This window comes from Bos grunniens, chromosome X, assembly GCF_055505025.1.
Source record: "Bos grunniens cultivar Pamir isolate PY7600 chromosome X, Bosgru_T2T1.0, whole genome shotgun sequence".
Classification (NCBI taxonomy): Eukaryota; Metazoa; Chordata; class Mammalia; order Artiodactyla; family Bovidae; genus Bos; species Bos grunniens.
Genome location: NC_141194.1, coordinates 55,957,245 through 55,977,080, shown reverse-complemented (window position 1 = coordinate 55,977,080; position 19,836 = coordinate 55,957,245). Strand labels below are relative to the sequence as shown.

At 45.7% G+C, this 19,836-nt stretch overlaps 1 protein-coding gene and 1 pseudogene across 3 annotated transcripts in view; one reads left to right on the top strand and one right to left on the bottom strand.

The window, feature by feature from the left end:
* LOC147340446 (putative protein SSX9) overlaps positions 1 to 19,836 on the top strand; it is a 130,160-nt gene that overhangs the window by 85,615 nt on the left and 24,709 nt on the right. The gene's annotated exons all lie outside the window — the stretch shown is intronic.
* On the bottom strand, positions 18,097 to 18,591 carry LOC147340447 (SUZ RNA-binding domain-containing pseudogene; annotated as a pseudogene).

Below are 19,836 nucleotides of genomic sequence, written 5' to 3'. Positions count from 1 at the left end.
GCATGCACCAGATTGTATCTGGTGGTCACCAGGAAGGTAGTGCAGGTGGCAGGGAAGCAAAAGAAAGAAACTATTGACACCAGAGGGTACAGACTAAAGGAGTGTCAAGAGTTTAACTAAGCTGCTCCATAGTTTTGCTGCCTCAGCATCCATTTTGTTTGACCAAGCAGCCTGTGGGGGCCTTAAACTGTCACTAGCTCACTCATGCAAGTATGTACACTGATAACAGCCCACAGAATAGCAAGTAAATGTAAGTTCCTGATATGACTTCCTCAACAGCCCTTGTGATAAACAGTCTCCCCAGCTAGGACCTTCCTCTTGTGTACCCCTTAGATAAGACCCCTGTGGAACTTACCAAAACCCCATATTTTTTTTGTTTGAATTGATCAGTTCAGCCTTAGCCCAGAAACCCTAAAGCACTCTGCTCAACAGACCAGGTCCTGCCTCTCTCTCCACCTGCACCCTGTCTTGATCCACCACCCCCCAATGTGGCCCAGAAATGTGTGCCCCCTCCAGGATGTATAAAAAATAAACCTCTTTAATTTCAATTTCTTTATTAAATCTAGGCTTTCCATTCAGCTCCCCAGGCCTCTATTTAACAAATTTTAATTTAACAAAGTCATAACAAGGACTTATCTCATTTTGTAGATCACTATCAACACCTTCCCTTTATGTATCTTACAGATATAAGAAAATTAGGGTGATTTACAAAAGAATGAAGAACTACAATAGGGAAAAGTCAAGGGACTTGTCCAAATAGGATGAACAAGTATCTTTATATATTAATATATCTTTATATATAAACCTTAAAGCAGTTAATAAGAGGGGACTCAGCCACCTGTTCATGGACACTTCCCTGTAGCAACCGAGGTGTCAGGGCTGGGGCAGGGTGATCTTAGACCTACCTCTATGGCATGACCCTGCCAAGTGCTCACCCTCATCCTTTAGACTTTATCCAGCCCCAGGGGTGGTGCTGGGAGTAAGTAATAGTTGGGATGGCTGCCAGAGTGCTTATACTTGCCAATCCTCGGGTTTGGTTCAGTGATTTAACTCTGCAATAGCACCATGATGCACTATGCACTGTTTTACAGATACTGAAACTGAGATTCACAGTATGTTTTGTAATTGCGAGATGTGGAATAACAGTGGGGCAAAACTGAGTATAGAGAAAAGCAGATGGGACTTGACCTTCATTAGAAATAGACTTTGGGGACAGAGAGAGGGATGGACTGGGAGTTTGGGGTTGGTAAATGCAAACTATTACATTTAGAATGGATAAAAAACAAGGTCCTACTGTATAGTACAGGGAACTATGTCCAATCTCCTGGGACACCACAATGGAAAAGAATATTTTAAAAGAATGTGTACATGTATTGTATAACTGAGTCACTTTGCTATACGGCAGAGATTGGCACAACATTGTAAATCAACTATTCTTCAATTTTTAAAAAATCAAGAAAAAAGAAACAGTTATTAAAATGGGATTAATAAAAGAGACATTGATGGGGCCAAAATCAAGGCATTAATGCAGTTCTATTGGAGACTCTTGTGGACCAGTGTGGCCCTCTGCTTGACAACTGGAGCTGATTCATTAGAAAAGATCCTGATGCTGGGGAAAGATAGAAGGCAGGAGGAGAAGGGGACAACAGAGGATGAGATGGTTGAATGGCATCACTGACTCAATGGACATGAGTTTGAGCAAACTTCAGGAGATGGTGAAGGACAGGGAAGCCTGGCGTGCTGCAGTCCATGAGGTCACAAAGAGTCAGACACAACTGAGTATCTGACACAACAATACACTATAAGAGGAATGCAAGAAATTGTATTCACAAGCAGGCGGACTCTTAGGGCTGACTTTGAATGAGGAGCTGCCAAATCCTACTACCACAAGGATGCTGTCCTGTGAACAGCTCCCTATTAAATATCAGACAGCTACCTAGTTTGCTGATGGTGGTTCCAAAGTGGACAGATAGCACCCTGTTTGGGAGGCTACCACATTACAACTGACTCATAAAAGCTCCAAATGAAGATGGCAAGAACAAATTATTTTCGTGGTTGAATTGCATGCTATTTTTCTTGCAATAATGGAAGAATTGGACAAAGAAAAGAGCCACTGTGTTTGAATTTTTACTGACTAATGGGTAATGGCCAACGGTCTGGCCATGTGGTTAGATAGATGAGCAATAGAAAATTGGACTGTTGAAAGGATCCCCATATGGGGCACAGCTCTATGAAAAGCAATAGTGGAATTTAAATGGTGCTATAAACTAGAACATGTTGATAGCCATCAGAAGAACCTCTTTCCAGGAGCCAAAGGATTTGACAAGTAGATATTGATGTGCTTGCTTGAGATAGCCACCTGGGTCCATGAAATGAGTGGACAAGGAAAAGATACAGCAATGCAAGGATGAACTGATCACTGACATATTCCTCTAGCACCCACTGAGTCACAAAATGTCAACCAGAACTGCCCTGTCTGGCAAAGGAGGCAGAGATTTCAGATGACTATACATCAAGGCTGTATATTGCCACCCTGCTTATTTAACTTATATGCAGAGTACATCATGAGAAATGCTGGACTGGATGAAGAACAAGTCTTGAAGCACAAGACTGCTATGAGAAATATCAATAACCTCAGATATGCAGATGACACCACACTTATGGCAGAAAGTGAAGAACTAAAAAGCCTCTTGATGAAAGTGAAAGAGGAGAGTGAAAAAGTTGGCTTGAAACTCAACATTCAGAAAACTAAGATCATAGCATCTGGTCCCATCACTTCATGGCAAATAGATGAGGAAACAGTGGAAACAGTGGGTGACTTTGTTTTTTGGGGCTCCAAAATCACTGCAGATGGTAATTGCAGCCATGAAATTAAAAGATGTTTGCTCCTTGGAAGAAAATTTATGACCAACCTAGACAGCATATTAAAAAGCAGAGACATTACCTTGCCAGCAAAGGTCCATCTAGTTGAGGCTATGGTTTTTCCAGTAGTCATGGATGGATGTGAGAGTTGGACTGTAACGAAAGCTGCGCGCCTAAGAATTGATGCTTTTGAATTGTGGTGTTGGAGAAGACTCTTGAGAGTCCCTTGGACAGCAAGGAGATCCACCCAGTCCATCCTAAAGGAGATCAGTCCTGGGTGTTCACTGGAAAGACTGATGTTGAAGGTGAAACTCCAATACTTTGGCCACCTGATGCAAAGAGCTGACTCATTGGAAAAGACCCTAATACTGGGAACAATTGAAGGCGGGAGGAGAAGGGGACCACATGAGATGAGCTGGTTGGATGGCATTACCAACTCAATGGACATGAGTTTGAGTAAACTGCAGGAGTTGGTGATGGACAGGGAGGCCTGGTGTGCTGCAGTCCATGGGGTCGCAGAGTCAGACACGACTGAGCGACAGAACTGAACTGATGGGAGCAGAGTCCCTGGATGAAGGCCCCACACATAGCTGGCAAGCAGACTATGTCAGACTGCTGCTGATAGTTCCAGGGGGTTATAAATGGATCTTTGATTTTTTTTTAATTTAACTTAAAAAAATTTATTTGGCTGCGCCAGCTGTTAGTTGCAACATTCAAGATCGTTGATCTTTGTTGTGGCATGCAGGATCTTTTGTTGCAGCATGTGGGATCTAGTTCCCCCACCAGGGATCCAAATCAGGCCCTCTGCATTGAATGCAGAGTCTTAGCCACTGGACCACCAGGAACTCCTGGGATCTTTTTTTTTTTTTTTTAATTGGAGTATAATTGACATATAACATTTATGTAAGTTTGAGGTAGACAGTATGTTGACTTGGTACACATATATTGCAATATGTTACCACCTCTATGGCATCACATTAATGAGTCTTTTATAAATGTGACTTGACAGGAACACTCTACTGGGCTTTCAGTAGTAGAAGCAAATACTCAGAATACTATAAAAGGACTGGAATAGAAGCTACTGTAGCAACTTGGACCACAGTTACATTTTTTTCAAACCTAGGAATACACTTATAGCTATGTGTCACTATAGCTACACTTATAGCTTATGCTGCTGCTAAGTTGCTTCAGTCGTGTCCAACTCTGTGCGACCCCATAGATGGCAGCCCACCAGGCTCCACCATCCCTGGGATTGTCCAGGCAAGAACACTGGAGTGGGTTGGCATTTCCTTCTCCAGTGCATGAAAGTGAAAAGTGAAAGTGAAGTCGCTCAGTCGTTTCGGACTCTTAGCGACCCCATGGACTCCTCCGTCCATGGGATTTTCCAGGCGACAGTACTGGAGTGGGGTGCCATTGCCTTCTCCCTTATAGCTTATAATAGTGTCCAAAAATGAGCACAGATATCACATTAAATGAATAGATCATGTTGCCTATATAGCTCAGAGAACTGGTTTGATCAAAAATTGGAATAGGCAGATGTCTAAAATAGGGGGGATAAAGGCATGAAGAGCTGGCTTGCATTCCTTTATGAATGTGTGCTCACATTTAACATAAGAGCCAAGGGACAGTCCCTGCTTGATGTATTCCTCCAATTTTCTGTGAGGTCTGGGGCAGAGAGAGCAAGGAAGATGCTGTTACTACTACACAATTCTTTCCCTCAATACCTCAACTTTCTTCTTTCCAACCTAATGTAGTGGTCTTGGGACCAAGGCTACAACTGCAGGCGCCAGGACCAAGGATGATCCCTAAATGAGAAACTGTAACTCTACCTTTAAACCTTTATGCCAGAATTCCGGAAATTCCCTAGTAGTCCAATGGTTAGAGCTCTCTGCTTCCACCGCAGTGGGCATGGGTTCAAACCCTGGTCTGGAAATTAAGATCCCGCCACAATTTGTAAGGACTTAATGGGATGGATTGTGCCCTTCACCTGTTTATATAGATAGGTCAAAGATGGCCTTTACATACTGGCCCCAAAGTTGGTTATTTCTTCACTGCAGGCTGAGATTCAATAGCTCAAAAGCCTATCGATGCCAAACTGAAATGTGTACACATCCAATTATTTTACAAATAGCCCAAACAAGCAGATTTTTCACCATTTAGGGCCTACCTGCTTTGCATGCCCCATGAAACCTCACCCTACCTCTGTTGTCAATAGATAAGGCAAGTCCTGGGCTGTAAAAAACCCAAGTTGCTGCTGCCCTTCAGAGTTCTCTGACACAGAGACTCCCCACTTTATTGCTGAGTGACATCACCTAGATACATTAGCTCACTCTCTTAATCCCCAAGCCCCCAGCAGTTCCTTTGCCCTCCTCTTTTCTTAGTAGCCTCTGCGCCCGCACCTCCTGTTGTGAAGCACTTCCCCAGCCCACAAAGCCAATAAAGCTCATGTGTGCTACTGTCACCTTGTGGTCATGTTTTCTCTTGTTCAGTCGCTAAGTCATGTCCGACTCTGCGACCCCATAGATTCCTTGTCCTTCACTACTCCAGGAGTTTGCTCAAACTCATGTCCACTGAGTTGATGATGCCGTTCAACCATCTCATCTTCTGTCACCCCCTTCTCCTCCTGCCCTCAGTTTTTTGCAGCATCAGGGTCTTTTCCAACAAGTCAGCTCCACACATTGGGTGACCCAAGTATTGGAGCTTCAGCTTCAGCATCAGTCCTTCCAATGAATATTCAGAGTTGATTTCCTCTAGGATTCACTGGTTTGATCTCCTTGCTGTCCAAGGGACTTTCAAGAGTTTTCCACAGCACCACAGTTCAAAAGCATCAATTCTTTGGCACTCAGACTTCTTTATGGTCCAACTCTCACATATGTACATGATTACTGGGAAAACCATAGGTTTGACTCTATAGACCTTTGTCTTCAAAGTGGTGTCTCTGCTTTTTAATATGCTGTCTAGGTTTATCATAGCTTTCCTTCCAAGGATCAAGCATCTTTTCATTTTATGGCTTAAGTCACCTTCCACAGTGATTTTGGAGGCGAAGAAAATAAAATCTGCCACTGTTTCCATTTTTTCCCCATCTATTTGCTATGAAGTGATGGGATCTTAGTTTTTTGAATGTTGAGTTTTAAGCCAACTTTTTCATTCTCCTCTTTCACCCTCATCAAGAGGCTCTTTAGTTTCTCTTCGCTTTCTGCCATTTTTTCTTTATCAACCCCCAAATACCTCAAACCCCTACAAGTGACAATGAAAAGGGGAGAATTTCTGGGGATGACCCGGAAATAGATATGGACACCACCCAGTCAGCAGGAAAATCAATTAGCAAAAATCCTGGATGACCTCAAATGGGTGGAATTCAAAATTTGGGATGCCACTGCATCTGGGGCTGGGGCGGGCAGAGGGGCCTAGTTGTATGGGGTAGGAAGTCAGCCTGCTCACCTGGGAACCCATTAGGCAAATGGTGGATATTGTAAGACCTATGGGCCTGAACAGAAAAGAGGGAGGGGTATGACTCTGAACTGAGGGAGGCTACCCCTGACCCCATAATGGGCTATAATGAGAGGAGCTCCCTGACACTGGCCAGCGATTCAGGGATAGTCTGTGACAAGAGGACGTCCTCATCACTGGGAGCCACTACAGCAGCTAAACAAGCCTATAAGGCAGAGGCATCAGACCAAGGTTAGTCCCCTAAGTGTTTGCATCTTTGCAAACAGCTAGCCTGACTCTCAGAGAAGGCAATGGCACCCCACTCCAGTACTGTTGCCTGGAAAATCCCATGGACGGAGGAGCCTGGTAGGCTGCAGTCCATGGAGTCGCTAAGAGTCGGACACGACTGAATGACTTCCCTTTCACTTTTCACTTTCATGCATTGGAGAAGGAAATGCCAACCCACTCCAGTGTTCTTGCCTGGAGAATCCCAGGGACGGGGGAGCCTGGTGGGCTGCCATCTATGGGGTCGCACAGAGTCGGACACGACTGAAGTGACTTGGCAGCAGCCTGACTCTGATGCTATCACACGTGGATCTGCTGTTATCATTCTAGCCCCTCCCTGGAGGGGTATCGAGACCCCAACTTTTGGGTTGAGGCAGCTAAAGCACTACTTAAAGTGACAAAGACAAGGAAGTCATCTTCCTGTCTCTCCTACGACTCCTAAACAAGGGGGCATCCTGCTGAACAAGAGAGGCAAGACAGAACTTCAATAACAATTGTCTTCACAGAACAGGATGGAAAAATGAATCCCTGCTAAGGGATCTTGCACAATTAGTGAGGAATGAGGGGTAAGGACCTCCAGAGGCAGCTTTGAACCCTGGTTCACATATACCTTGTTGATAAGGATTTTTTCTATGGAGGGCTACCCACCCAACATGAGGCCTCATAATCACCTGGGCAGGCTATGAGTGGAAAACACCATCTGAGGCCAAAGATCTCCTCCATCAGCTAGGGATGCTGAAGTGGGCTTATCAGGTAACAGATGGTGTGCAGCAGGATGACTGAGCAAGTGGGAGGAGGGTGGATAGAGTCCTGAGTCCACAGAGTTGTTTCTCAGAGGGGCTCCTGACAAAGGTAAGTCCTCTTTACTGGCACTGATGGTTAACTACGAAAACAGTTCAAAATTCACAGCTGCTCTTCCATTTAATAGAAACTCAGGAAAGACAAACTCAGATACAAGTGTTTAAGCCACCTGGCCTATATCAGAATTACCATCGAGAGTGAAGCTGCCCCCCTCTAAGTCAACAAACCTACAGCTTGGCCTCTGCTTAAGCGTGAACTCTGAGAAAACAAAGGTTATATATTAGACAGAATTCTCCAGTGAAGCAGAACCAACAGGATGTATACATAAAAAGAATTTTTTTTTTTTGTAAGGAGTTGGTTCACAGGGCTAGCCTGGCAGTCCTCAAGCTGGAGCCCCAGGAGAGATCATGATGTAGTTTCTGTCCAAAGACTCGCTGGCTGGGGGTCTAGGAAGAGACAGTGTGTCAATCTGAGTCCCAAAGCAGGAAAAAACCAAAGTACCAACTCAGGGCAGTCAGGCAGGAGGAACCGACTTCTTGTGACCCCATGGACTTTAGCCCACCAGGTTCCTCTGTCCATGGGATTCTCCAGGCAAGAATACTGGAGTGGGTTGCCATGCCCTCCTCCAGGGGATCTTCCCAACCCAGGGATTGAACCTATGTCTCTCACATCCCCTGCATTGGCAGGTGAGTTCTTTACCACTAATGTCACCTGGGAAGCCCTTACTTATGGGAGGGTCATCTTTTTGTTCTACTCAGGTCTTCACTGCTTGGATGAGACCCACCCACACAGGGGAGGGGGGGATCTGTTTTACTCAGCCTACCAACTCAAATATTAATTTCGTCTCGAACCTCACAGACACGCCCATAATAATGTTTGACCTAAAGTCTTGGCACTCTTGACCCAGTCAGATTGACACATAAACTTAACTATCACAGGTTATATTGAACCCTAAAGGACAAGAGAGTTCCACATCAGAGGTTCTCTGATACATCGGTGCAGCAATAGTACTACTTACTAGGGTTAGAGTACAAGCTGTGGCAGGCTTCTCTTCCAGAGGTAACCTCATCTTCAGTACTTACATCTGGTCTCTGCCACTGGCCAGGACAGCCCCCACGCCGGGGTCCAACAGTCACAGAAGTGGGGCCTCACCTGAAGACAGTTGCCCTTGTATCACATTAACTGTAGTTTGGGCTCCAGAACCCAAACACACTGGCTGGCTCTGTTGGACATAGGTGCTCAAACCTTCCTAATCCCAGGGAGCATTCATGCTTTAAAGGCCCCCCCCCCAAAAGAGGTGACTGGCTTGAGAGGACAATTAATTAAAAGAAAAATTACCCACTAATATGGATCTTTATAGTCAAAGCTATGGTTTTTCTAGTAGTCACCACTGGGGCTAACTCACCCAAACCCCAGAAATGCCTCCACCCCTTGCTCAATGGGGACAGGAGGGAAGACAGTCAGCACCCTCAAAACAAGAAAAGCAATTATCTTCCTTTACTGATGGAGTGAGCATGGGGTGTTAAGGGACCAGACAACAGACAGCCACAGCCTATGACCATAAAATCCATACAGGGCACAGACCAAAGCACCCAATGGGCTGAGCAGCATGTAATAGTCCTAGCAATAGAGTATGCCTTTGACAAACATTTCCCCAACGTTCATATTCTACTGACTCCTGGTCAGTGTTCATGAGCTAACTTCTTGGTCAGCACATTGGCAAAATCAGGTATTTGGGATAAAGAGCTATGGGGCTAATTGCCACACTAGCTCCCACTCTGCCTATCTGGGTGCACCATACCTCGGCTTATACCAAACAAGACACAGAGGAGATACCTTAAGATGCCAAGCCTGATGAACTAACTGAACCACCAGAGCAGCTAGGGCTCTGGAAGGAGGGGGAGTCTCCCGATCTTTGAGAGGAGCCACCCCCACTTCTATCAGGGGGCACATGAGAGGTCAGGGCTTTGGGGCATCATGGGGTTATGAAAATGGATTGTTAGAGGAGTCAGATCAGCAGTGAGACAAACCATCAGGGACTGTAGCAGAAGCCAGAAATCTAGACATTGGGCATGCCTCACTGGAGGGAAAATTCACAGAGAAGGAGGGCCACATCAGAGATGGCAAAGTGATTTCACTGGGCCTCCCCAAGGAGCAACAGCAACATATATGTTAACATATGGTTAATAGTGGTGGATACCCACACAGGCCTTCCATTGCTCTCCCTGTGGGGGCCCCAACCTCTGTTAACATTACTGAAGGGTTAACATAGCAGCCTGACAGCCCTTGGGAGTGTTGCTAGTTACACAAATACATCAAGGTTCCCACTGCAAAGCAACAAACAGTGAGTAGTACAAAATCACATTGTGTGAGTTTTCACCTACCCCACTGTCTAGGAAGAATATAATGGTATTTAAAAACAAGGGCTGCTGAGAGAACCTGGAGTAAAATAGTCCCATAAGTTCAAAGGTGCAGTCCTAAGATATGACTGCACTGTATCAAAATTCACAACAAATGGAGTGACCACCCAAGGAGACGTTGTGACCTCTCCTGGTGGGCATGTCCACACTGCACACAACCCAATTACTAGTTTTCATGGACGTGGGAGCCTTGCATGCTGCCCGCAACAAAGGAACATCCACTTGATACTTCCATCTTTTCCCCTTCTTCCTCATAGAAAATCGAGAGCCTAGCAAACACTTCCCCTTTGATCCCGACAGGGACCTGCCATGGACCACCAACTTTGGGACCATACTCAAATGGGAGCTTCTGCTCCTCATCCAATGTAAGCTGAGCAAACCACTCACCACTATCTGGAGAGAAAAGCATCCTAATCTGCTGCCCAAATACTCCACTAAATCTCCATAGAACAACCTTGGAACAGCTCTTGACACCCAGGAGGTAGAATTAGTTACCCCTGGACTGGGTAATACCATTTGGATGATATCCAAGGGACAACCGAGCTTCCCCTGCCTACAATGCAGGAGCTGCAGGAGAGGTGAGTTCGATCCCTGGGTGGGAAAGATCCCCTGGAGGAGGACATGGCAACCCACTCCAGTATTCTTGTGTGGAGAATCCCATGGACAGAGGAGCCTGGTGGGCTACAGTCCATAGGGTCGCAAAGAGTTAGGCATGACTGAAGCGAGGTAGCACAGCATGGCATGGCATGGCAAGGGACAACCAGAGCTTCTACTGCTGCCCACAGATAATCTGTGACCTTCACCCTTACTCTCTTGCTGTACCCCTTCCATATTTGAGGTGTTCCTCCTTTACCAGTGTTGATTACACACCATTGATGGATCACCTTCCCCTGGCAAACTACACTCTAGTGCTGACAGTGTTCAGAAACAACATGCCTCTTACACAAAACAGGGAAACATACAACATGGGTCAGGATTGGAACCATGGGAAGCATGCTATTGGACATTCAGGTCAGTCAGTCCTACTAACATGACCACAGACACCATCACTAAGGCTAGCATTTCTCCTCCCATCTCTACTACTATCTGCAACACCCAATCTTGCTAAGCCAGGCTCTAAGATATGACTTGTGATTCACAGTACAGGTGTCTGTGGGTCAACTCTTACTTCAAATATGTGGCCAATCATGGGCTGAGCCCATAACAAATTGAGCTGACTCAGATGCTGAGTATGAGGTAGATAATATGCAGGTTTGCTTGGCTAGAAATTATAAACTCCTATTAACATCACCTTGAATTGCTCTAAGCTGTACAACTTGCCTTCACAGGAACACAGAATACGGGCAGCAGTGAGAGTCTTGGTGGGCCTGTAAGAGAATCCCTTGTAAAGGGCCTCCCCTATAACAAGCTTCCCCTTGTCCAACACTGGATACTGGGTTTGACTCAAAACTGCAGTAGATATTTACTCAGCAGCAGAACCTCGCAAGGACTTGCCCTCACCAACCACACTAGCCACAACTCTCCAATGCCACAATCTTTCCAAATATTGTCCTGATACTAACCACTTTAGGATCACTAATTGGTGGGTGGAAGGGCAGGAGAAACAGAGTATGTGCAGGACACCATGGCAGTGAAAGAAATACAGCCAGTCATGCCATAGCCACACAACTTAAAGTATCCCAGGAGAAACTGAGAAGGGAGGTAAAATTCACCCTTTTTGTGCTTTCTCAGGCTTGGGGGCAAGCAGAGTTCAGGAGCCTGTAGGAAGGAAGAAGGCTGACTAAAATTTGGTCAAGACAAAGCAGAGGGTAAGCAATAGGTAATTGTGAACACTTAGTGCCCCCCTCATTAAGTCAGACAAAATCTGTCCTTATGGAATAAGAGTTCCTGGGAAGTTGCTGCTGCTGCTGCTTTAGTCGCTTCAGTCATGTACGACTGTGTGCAACCCTATGGACTGAAGCCTGCCAGGCTCCTCTGTCCATGGGATTCTCTAGGCAAGAGTACTAGAGTACTGACCCAGGGATTGAACCAGAGTATCCTGCTTTGTAGGCAGATTCTTAACCACTGAGCCACTAGGGAAGCCCCATTAGGAAGTTGAGTTAGGTCCAGATAGTTTTCAAGGGGGTGCTGGCCTTCATGTTCTTGTTATTCTTGAAGGACTGTGTGTCATCTGTTGATTGTTCTATTAGGCTGACAGCTGTTAAAGAATCTTGGGCTTCCCAGGTGGCACTAGTGGTAAAGAACCCACCTGCCAATGCAGGAGACATGAGACATTCGAGACAGTTTCGATCCCTGGGTTGGGAAGATCCCCTGGAGAAGGGCGTGGCAACCCACTCTAGTATTCTTGCCTGGAGACTCCCACAGACAGAGGAGCCTGGTGGGCTACAGTCCATAGGGTCACAAAGAGTCAGACACAACTGCAGTGACTTAGCATGCATGCATACTTAGGGATAAAATAAAATAATAGTTATTAAAGGTTTAATAAGGGAGTAAATCTAAGATTTGATGTTCAGAGAGAACGAGTTGAGAAGATTCCTAGACATTGGGCCTGAAGGGTGTTCAGAGAGTGAAGATGACAGTGAAAATCTGAAGAATTTTCTGGAATGTCTGGATGTTTTTGGTGATGGCATAGACATCAGAAAGATTTCAGGGAATACACACACAGCAAAGGCTTCCAATCACAAGTGCCCCACACCAGGATGGTGTCCAATGCCAGATAATTATGAAGATCCACTCACTGGAGTTCCTGTAGTTCTCAGGCAGTGATATTAGTGGTTTTGGTAAGATTATTCACAGTCATGGTTATTTCCTGTAGCAGAGCACAGAAGATGCAGGTGGCCAGATGAACTTCTAAGCAGCCCACACAACAGCAGTTCTAGGCATGCATGTAGCCCATACTTGACTTGCTGCAGCAAGTGTTTTTAGATTTACTCCCAGTCTCTTAGCCTCTTGTTTAAGTCTTCTTAAGTACCTGATGAGACAAGAGCACAGCCTCCTTCTGGGGCTTGGATTTTGCCTAAGCTTGTAGTTGTAACATGTTTCATAGACTTTTGGCTCATCTAGTGTCTGGAAAACTTAAATCAGAGGTAATAGAGTAGTTAAGGTGAGAAAAAAAAAGGGAAGTCTGGTTAAGCATGGATTGCCCTTTTTGAAAAGTATTGAGGTTGAAGGAGATTCCTTTCGAAGTGTAGAGAAAAATGCTGAGTGACCCTGCTTTTTTCCCTAGACTAGGGAAAAGACTCTGAGTGAGAGCACAAAGGATCCCTTAAATATGAGATGGCATAGGGATTTAAGGGAAACTGGAAGTTTCCAAAGAAGAGGGAGAACATAACCTGCATTCTAAAGTGAGGTTGTGACAGACTGTACTATGAGTTGGGTGAAGGAAGGCTATGGATTCTGGGGTCCTTGCAGGGGTGGTGGAATTGTTAAAGGGGAGAATACCTTGGGTGAAGGGGAAAATGAAATAATACAAATGAAGGCTCATTATGGAAGTCTTCAGTTGTCAGGGAGGGGGAGTTATGTGGATAGTAAAGATGATGCTGGAGTAGATAGAGAAAAAAACATGATTCTGCAAGAACGGTAAAAATGGTGAGATTAGGAAGTACACAAGAGCATCCTACAGGGTCTTGTTTGGCATCTTGGGCAGAAGCTGACCACCTCATGGTGTCATCTCCTTGGTCTGATGTTCTTATAAAAGCAGTACCCCTTGTGGCAATGTCTGCTTCCAGGGGTTCTCAAGGGACTCTCAGTTTATTTTTTTTACAAGTTTAAATCATGTATTTAAAATACAATTTATAACATGCTTAATCTGCCAATTCAGCAGGGGGTAGGGTGGGCATTTGCCCACTAGACCAGCAGAGCAGGACGGCAGGGGTGTAGCCCTCTGTCCCATGCCCCTGTGTTCAGATACCCAAGGGGCTCATATGCACCCATGAAATCACATGGCCAAAAACAGGGCCCCAGAAGTTTCTAGAGTCTCTGCCTACCAGGGAGGCTGGGGCAGCCCCGCCACCCCACCCCCAAGCAGAGCATCCCCAGATGGGGCCAAGCAGTGTATGGCTGGGCTAGCCAGGGCTGTGCAGGGCAGTGGGCTCTGAAAGGGGCTGATGGTAGCAGATGGGGTGCTGACTCCTGCCTGCAAGTGGGGAGCACCCTGACTGAGTGGGTGAAGAAGGGTTGGTCCCAGGCCCAGCCCCCCAGCTCCTTTGGTTACAGGCCAACATCAGAGTAATGGCTTATGGGAAGTGGTTAGCTGGAAGGGCTGAGGCCTGGCTCCTGGGGTCATGGAGGAGCTGGGAGAAGGGGATAGTACTGTAAAGGCAGATAAAGGAGCAGCAGCCTCAGGTTTCTGCCCCCCACTCCCCTGAGGTTTTCCAAGCTAAAGCCTACAATTTACTTTAAAATTTAAAAAAAAAAAAGAAAAGGAAAAGTACTTAAGGAGAGTTATAGACAACTATGATAAAACAAAAACCCACAAACACACACACACATGCAAAATCCAAACCATTCTCACATCTCCCCTCTCACCTCCCCCCAACACAATGATTTCCTGTTTTCTTTTTAAAATTTTGCCTGCCACCTCTCCATCTGGGAAGCCAGGATATGACTGCTGGTGTGATGACAAGCTCCCGGCAGACAGAGTCCCATCTTTAGCCAGAGGGAGGTGGGAACATCAGTCCCTACTACATTCTTGATTCACAGACACTCATCAGTCAGCCTTCCCTTGGTTCCCACTAGAGGAGGGGAGCAAGAACAGGTGGTCCCAACAGCTGAGCAACAAGCACTTCCAGTCTTCCCACCTGGCTTACCTCTGTACCTCCTCCAATGGGAAAGCATAGTCTCATCTGGGCCAGAAACCACTATTACAGGAGAGATGGATGATAACCGTTTAAAATGCGGAAACTTGGTCAGGGCAGTGGAACCGTAAAGACAGTAGCAACCTTTTCCTGTACCTATTCCTGGAGGTCATTTCCCCTCAGAACAGCCTGTGGGCACCATTCAACTTCCTGCGGGTTCTTACTGACTGAAGCTTTATTTCAGCTCTGCTCAAGAACAATTGCCTGCCTTCACACAATTGTAAGCCTGTGCTATGGACTAGTTGGAGATCCAACTGAGAGCAGACCTTTCCTCCTAAAAGGAAGATGTACTGGGCCAAGGCTTGCTGGGCCCGATTGACATCCCCACAGGACAGGCTGAGAGCCAGGCAATGCAAAGGTGGAGTGAGCCTGCAAGACCTGGCTTACCACCTTAGCCAGAGCAAGCTGCCCTAATCACAAATGTCACAACAGCCACTCCAAAACTCATCTGCTGAGTGAGGAGGTCATCTGACTGGCTGAGGGACATAAGGCAATGGAAAAGATCAGAAAGCCTGAGAGGAGACAGATTTATATACACACTGCTACCCTGGGCAGGGCCCCCTACATCTCTTCCACCTCAAAGAACCAAAGCAAATCTCCAGGATCCAAGGACAGAGGGAAAACTGCTTTCATTCCATGCCCTTTCTCTGGTGGAGGATAGACTAAGACTATGGGGAACCAGTCTGTCATTACCAATCTTTACAATGCACAGCTTGTCTTTTCCCATGTGTATTCAGAATGGTTTGCTCATAAGGTGGTGATTTCACAAGGGAAATATACTGGATAGAGTTACCGAGCTGATGCCATCAACAGAGGCAGCACTCCACAGACCCTTAGGCATTCTAAGCCTTGCTGGAGTGGGAAGATCCACCTACCTTCTGACCACACTTGGCAGGAGGCTCAGAGTCCTGGAGTCAGACTGTCTCCTGGCTTTCCCTGTGCTGACAACAAAACACTGAGCAAGTCTTGCAGCCCTTACTCCTAAAGCCCGGGAGTGCAGCCTCACTCCCTGCCCTCTTCTAGAAGTAGCAAGCCTGGCTGGTGGGGAACCACCCTGAGGGGTTTTGGAAGAGGGAGTCTGTTCACTTTATCTATCGCCCAAAATACTAGACTAGGTGAGTGGTTGACACCCTCCCCAGGCTCTCTGAGCCTATAAAGCTAGTCCAGTCTCCAGGCAGGGCCAAGATGCCCTGGGACATAGCTGGGGATAGGGAGGTATAGGCTTGGGGTCTGTCCTGGGGACTACAGAGCCCTGCCCTTTTTCTGGGCTTCAGTAGGAATACAGAAGCTAAGCTCACCAAAATCCTATTGGTTAATGCTTCTAGTGAATTGCCCAGAAACATTTTTTTTTTTTACTCTATGCTACTCCTTTATTGAAACAACATCACTGGAAAAGCCATTTCAGTACAAATGGAAGATGAGTTGAAAAACGGATTTTTTAAATCAATTTTTTATTGAAGGAAAACTGCTTTATAGAATTTTGTTGTTTTCTGAATCAGCCATAGGTATACATATATCCCCTCCCTTTTGAATCTCCCTCCCATCTCCCTCCCCATCCCACACTCTAGGTTGATACGGAGCCCCTGTTTGAGTTTCCTGAGCCATACAGCAAATTCCTGTTGGCTGTCTATTTTACATATGTTAATATAAGTTTCCATGTTCCTCTTTCCATACATCTCACCCTCTTCTCCCCTCTCCCCATGTCCATAAGTCTATTCTCTTTGTCTGTTTCTCCATTGTTGCCCTGTAAGTAAATTCTTCAGTACCATTTTTCTAGATTCTATATATATGTGTTAGAATACAGTATTTATCTTTCTCTTTCTGACTCACTTCACTCTGTACAATAGGTTCTGGGTTCATCCACCTCATCAGAACTGACTCAAAGGCATTCTTTTTTATGGCTGAGTAATATTCCATTGTGTATATACCACAACTTCTTTATCCTTTCATCTGTCGATGGACATCTAAGTTGCTTCCATGTTCTAGCTATTGTAAATAGTGCGGCAGTGAGCAATGGGATACATGTGTCTCTTTTGATTTTGGTTTCCTCAAGGTATATGCCTAGCCCAGAAACATTTTTAAGTAGACTACCAAACTTTAATTGAGAAAGAATAGCTTGATAGCCTACTTAAAAATGTTTCTGGGCAATTTGCTAGAAACATTAACCAATGAATAGTTTGGTTGCTGCTGCTGCTAAGTCGCTTCAGTCGTGTCCGACTCTGTACGACCCCATAGACGGCAGCCCACCAGGCTCTCCCATCCCTGGGATTCTCCAGGCAAGAACACCCACTCCAGTGTTCTTGCCTGGAGAATCCCACTCCAGTGTTCTTGCCTGGAGAATCCCACTCCAGTGTTCTTGCCTGGAGAATCCCACTCCAGTGTTCTTGCCTGGAGAATCCCAAGGATGGGAGAGCCTGGTGGGCTGCCATCTATGGAGTCACACAGAGTCGGACACGACTGAAGCGACTTAGCAGCAGCAGCAACCAAACTATTCACTGGTTAATGTTTCTAGCAAATTGCCCAGAAACATTTTTAAGTAGGCTATCAAACTATTCTTTCTCAATTAAAAACTCATTAAACTGCTAAAACCCCCCAGGCACTTTTTTTGGTAAATCAAATATTAGTATAAACAGGGACTTCCCTGGTGGTCCAGGGATTAAGAATCTGTCTTGCAATGCAGGGGACATGGGTTTGATCCATGGTCAGGAAGATCCCACATGCCACAGAGCAACTAAGCCCAGGCTCCACAAACTGAGTCAGTGCACCACAGCTACTGAAGCCCTTGGGCCTTAGAGCCTGTGCTCCACAATAATAGAAACCACCACAGTGGGAAGCTCATGTACTACTACTAGAGAGTAGCCCCCACTCACCCCAACTAGAGGAAGCTTCGAAGGCCCAGCACAGCCAATAAATAAATAATAATAAATAAAATTTATTTTTTAAAAATTTGTGTAAAGAAACAAAATTCGGAAGAAAAGAGAAAAACAGGATATTTTCAAATGGAACTTGGTTTTTTAATAATGAAGATGTGCACTTGAGGGTGTGTGGATGGGAGTTCTCAGTTGTGTTTTGAAATCTCAAGTTAATGAGCATGATGAACTATTATTGCTGGCACTGACTTTATCCCAAGTAGCCAAGTGGTACTGTCTGACTCTCTACTCGAGTCTTTGGTGGATCCCCCAACCCTCCTCTAACTCCCCACACTTTCCCTTCCCATTGAGTTGGGAAGCCCGTGTAGCCACGCCAATCACAGTGGGAAGAGGGGGGAGGGAAGTCACAGCATATGGGGTTCATGGTCACAATGCGTGGAGCAAAGGGGATCAGAGTGCAAGTAAGCCAGGTCGTTCCCTCTGCTCAAGTCCAGCTGTCTGCCACAGCAGTGTGACCCGCAGCCGATGGCCCACTCAGGAAGTGATGACAGCAATATCCATTCCTGCCTGCATTTATCTGAGCTGTTTGAAGCTTTGTGACCCATCAGGACCCAAAGGCTATCTGATCACATTGCTGAGATACCTGCTGTCTTCGGGTTGGGAGATCCTGATTGGCCTGTTGAGGGTAGATTTCTCTTGATCCTCTTCAGGGCTGGTGCTGCCCAGGCTCTGCTACCTCCTGCTGCGCTAGGGACTTGACACTAGGCCTGGCCTGCTGGTGGAGTTGGGGCTGCTGATCACACCAGTGCGGTTGGGCCTCTTGAGGATGCTGATCTGTAGAGGGGGCTCCTGGGAAGGCTGTCATCCTGAATCACAATATGCGCTCTGGAAGATTTGGACTTCCCCACCATCTGCCACCTCCTTCCAGCTCTCAGCAACTTCCTCATCTTCCATCTTACTGGCCACTTTCCAAGACCTTCAGTTTAGAGTCTGCAGTTGGGATGGACTTCCATTTAGAGTAGGTTTTCATATCTTTTCAGTTGAGAAACACCAATCCAGGATTTGACTCCCTGGGGTTTGGTGGTAGAGTTAATGATGTAGAGAGAATGATGAAAGGGCCCTGTTAATAAGACTCAAGGGGCTTCCTAAGTGGCACTAGTGGTAAAGAACCCACCTGCTAATGCAGGAGACATCAGAGACATGGGTTTGTTCCCTGGGTCAGGGAGATCCCCTGGAGAAGGGCATGGCAGCCCACTCCAGTATTCTTGCCTGAAGAATCCCCATGGACAGAGGAGCCTGGCAGGCTACAGTCCATAGAGTTGCAAAGAGCTGGACACGACTGAAGTGACATAGCACACACACACACACACACACACACACACACACAATAAGACTCAAGATTAGTCTTCTGGTTGCCTTGAAAGAATTAAGTCTCCAGTTTCTAGGTTATATAGTGGTATACATGGGAGAAATGGAGAAAAAGCAGCTTCAACTTGCCGAAGAGAAGTTTGGGAATAATGAACAAATTTCTTGCCAAATTTTAGAATGTCTGAATTGACCTAGTTAGAGACTTCAAGAGCCCAACAGAATAGAGAATTCTAAGGGCTAGCCCATAATTTTATAAGAGAACAGTTGGTATGACCCATCAGAAAGGACCAGGGAGCAATAAGGGATAAGGGTGAAACCCTTAGGCCATGGGAAATTGACTTCTTCCATCAGTTTAGCAAGTTTTTATTTTAATAGTCCATTACCTCTATCATTCCAAATGAGTAAGAGGATGACAAAGACAGTGTAATTTTTGTGATAAATGAAGAACTCATTGGATTTCTTGGATGACTTTACTCATGAAATGGGCCCTTCAGTCACTTGACAGAGCCAGTGTGGAACACTTGTCCTAATAAAAGTTTAGCAACCACAGTGGCAGCAGCCCTTTTACAAGGGAAAGTTTTAAGCCAGAGAGAAAACATATATGATAGTAAGAACATATTTATTTTATAACCATGAGATTTAGGAGCTGAAGAAAAGGTCCTACATATCTATCTATTAAGAAAACTCAAAAGGTGAGTGATGTAAACTTCCAAATGAAATTTACAATCCCCAGTTAGCGGATTTTGAAAAGTAAAATTGTGACCAAGTTAATGTTTTTCAAATAATTGAAAGTATTATTTATAAAATTGTATTGTTGCTACCTAAAATTAGGTAAGGGGCTTTCCCAGGTGCCAATGCAGGAGATCCAAGAGATGTGGGTTTGATCCCTGGGTCGGGAAGATTCCCTGGAGTAGGAGATGGCACCCCACTCCAGTCTTCTTGCCT